Here is a 3365-nt window from a genome sequence, read left to right as displayed (position 1 = left end):
TGAAGGAATGGAAAAAATATTCTAAGCAAATAGACCTGGAAAAAAAGGCTGGGGTAGCAATACTTATATAAGACAAAATATATTTCAAAACAAGGACCATAAAAGGAGACAAAGGAAGACACTGCATAACACTAAAGGGAACAATCCATCAAGAAGATGTATATCCTTGTAAACATATATGCACCCAACATAGGGGCACACAAGTATATAAGGAAAATCTTGAATGACTTCAAAAAAGATATTGAAAGCAACACAATCATAGTAGGGAATTTTAACATCCCATTGTCAACAATGGATAGATCTTCCATGCAAACAGTAAACAAAGATATTGTGGTATTGATCAACACTCTAAATCAAGTGGACTTAAGTTATATATACAAAAACTTTTACCCCCCAAAAGCAAAATATACTTTCTTTTCAAATGCACATGGAATATTTTCAAAGATAGACCCATTATATGTCACAAAACAAGTCTCAACAAACTGAAGAAAATTGAAATCCTATCAAACATTTTCTTGGATAACAATGGCTTGAAACTGGAAACCAACATCAAGGAAAAAAATTAAAAACATTTAAAATCATGGAGACTGAATAATACGCTATTAAATAATGAATGGGTCAATAATGAGATTAAGGGAGAAATCAAAAAATTTCTGGAAACAACTGAAAATGAACATACAACAGTGCAAAACCTATGGGATACAACAAAGGTAGTCCTAACAGGGAAGTTCACAGCAATATAGTCCTACCTAAAAAAGAGAAAATATTCAAATAAACAACATAACTACATTTATAAGAACTAAAAGAACAACAACAAAACCCATTGTGAATAAAAGGAAGGAAATAATCAAGATTAGAGCAGAATTAAATGACATAGAGACTAAAAGAACAATCTAAAGGATCAATAAATCCAGGAGCTGGCCCTTTGAAAAGATTAAAAAAAATCAACAAGCCTTTAACCAGATTCATTGAGAGAAAAAGAGAGATGGCCAAATAAATTAAATCAGGAATGAAACAGGAGAAATTGCAACCAATACCACAGAAATACAAAGGATTGTAAGAAATTACTATGAATAACTATATGCTAAGAAATTTGACAACCTGGGCAAAACAGACAAATTTCAAAAAATATACAGTCTTCCAAAACTGAGTCAAAAAGAAACAGAAAGCCTGAATAAACCAATAACAATTAATGAAATTGAAGCAATAATCAAAAAGCCCTGGACAGATGGCTTCACAGGTGAATATTACCAAACATTTTGGGAAGAGCTAACTAATATCTTTCTCAAGCTATTCCAAAAATTTCAAGAAGGGGGAAGACTCCAAAACTCTTTTTATGAGGTCAGCATGATCCTAATTCCAAAACCAGGTAAAGACACAACAAAGAAACAAAACAACCGGCTAATATCACTGATAAATGTAGATGCTAAAATCCCCAACAAAGTATTGTCAAACTGGTTTCAGCAATCATTAAAAAGATCATATACCATGATCAAGTGGAATTCATCTCAGGGATGCAAGGATGGTATAATATCCACAAATCAATAAACATAATGCATCACATAAACAAAAGGAAAGAAAAAACCCATGAACATATCAATAGATGCTGAAAAAGCATTTGATAAAGTACAGCACCCATTTATGATAAAAATGATCAGTAAAGTGGGAGTAGAGGGAGCATACCTCAAAATAATAAAGGCCATATACAAGAAACCTACAGCCAACAGCATACTCAATGGGCAACAATTAAGCTTTTCCCCTAAGATCAGGAACAAGACAAGGATGTCCGCTTTCACCACTTTTATTCAACATCGTATTGAATGTTCTAGCCACAGGAATCAGACAAGAAAAAGAAATAAAGTCATCCAAATTGGAAAGGAGGAGGTAAAACTTTCAGTATTTGTAGATGACATGGTAGTGTAGATAGAAAATCCTATAGGCTCCACCAAAAAAACTACTTGACCTAAGAAGTGAATTTGGCAAAACAGTGGGATACAAAGTCAATATTCAGACATAGCAGCCATTTTTTGTACACCAACAATGAAATATCAGAAACAGAATTTAGGGGAAAAAATCCCATTTACTATTGCAACAAAAAAAATAAAGTACTAGGAATAACCTTAACCAAGGAGGTAAAACACCTGTACTCAGAAAACTACAGAACACTGAAGAAAGAAATCAAAGAAGATACAAACAAATGGAAGCATGTACCATGTTCATGGATTGGAAGAATTAATATCATTAAAATATCCATACTGCCCAAAGCAATCTACAGATTCAATGCAATTCCTCTTAAAATACCAATAACATATTTCACAGATTTAGAACAAACATATCAAGCATTTATATGGAAACAAAAACAACCCCAAATAGCCTCAGCAAACTTGAAAAAGAAGAACAAAGTAGTAAGGATCACAATACCTGATATCAAACTATACTACAAGGCCACTGTAATCAAAACAGGCTGGTACTGGCATATGAACATGCACTTAGATAAATAGAACAGAATATAAAATCCAGAGATAATTCCATGTCTCTGTGGTCAATTAATATTTGACAAAGGGGTAGAAACATAAAATGGAGTAAAAATAACCTCTTCAACAAATGGTGGTGGGAGATCTGGACAGGTACCTGCAAAAAAAAAAAATGAAAATAGAACACCAACTTACATCACACACCAGAATAAACTCAAAATGAATAAATGACAAACATAAACTGCAACACTATAAAAGTTCTAGAGGAAACAGAGGCAGGAAAATATCAGATATTACACGCAGCAGTACTTTCACCAATATATACTCTAGGGCAAGAGAATTAAAGGAAAGAATAAACAAATGGGACTATATCAAATTACAAAGTTTCTGCATGACACTTACCTGGCAGAAGAGACACCATGATCTCGAAGGTGGTCTTCCCAGGGCAAGGCTTATTCATTGCACTCTGGATGTGCTGACCTCTATGATTTCCTCAAATGTGGAAAACTCAACTGCAAGAAAAGAAAGAGAGAAAGAGAGAAAGAAAGAAGGAAAGAAAGAAGGAAGGAAGGGAGGAAGGGAGGAAGGAAGGAAGGGAGGGAGAAAGGAAAGAAAGAAAGAGAAAGAAAGAAAGAAAGAAAGAAAGAAAGAAAGAAAGAAAGAAAGAAAGAAAGAAGAAAGAAAGAAAGAAAGAAAGAAAGAAAGAAAGAGAGAGAAGCAAATAAAGATCTATAGAGAGCAGTAAGAGCGAAGAAGATCAAGGACAAGAATAACTCCAACCCACAGCAAGAAAAAAGACAGAAAGAGGGAAAAGCTCTGAATGGCTTAAGAAAATATCACCAAAATGGAAAGGGAACCAATCGTATTGGAACACATATTTGCCAACAATAT

At 33.7% G+C, this 3365-nt stretch overlaps 1 pseudogene; it reads left to right on the top strand.

The window, feature by feature from the left end:
• Positions 1-2868: 2868 nt before the first annotated feature.
• On the top strand, positions 2869-2995 carry LOC114498365 (annotated as a pseudogene).
• Positions 2996-3365: the final 370 nt, after the last annotated feature.

The sequence above is a fragment of the Phyllostomus discolor genome, chromosome 5 (assembly GCF_004126475.2).
Source record: "Phyllostomus discolor isolate MPI-MPIP mPhyDis1 chromosome 5, mPhyDis1.pri.v3, whole genome shotgun sequence".
NCBI classification, from domain to species: domain Eukaryota; kingdom Metazoa; phylum Chordata; class Mammalia; order Chiroptera; family Phyllostomidae; genus Phyllostomus; species Phyllostomus discolor.
The sequence above is the reverse complement of the archived record's forward strand: the minus strand, read 5'-3'. Positions and strand labels throughout refer to the sequence as shown.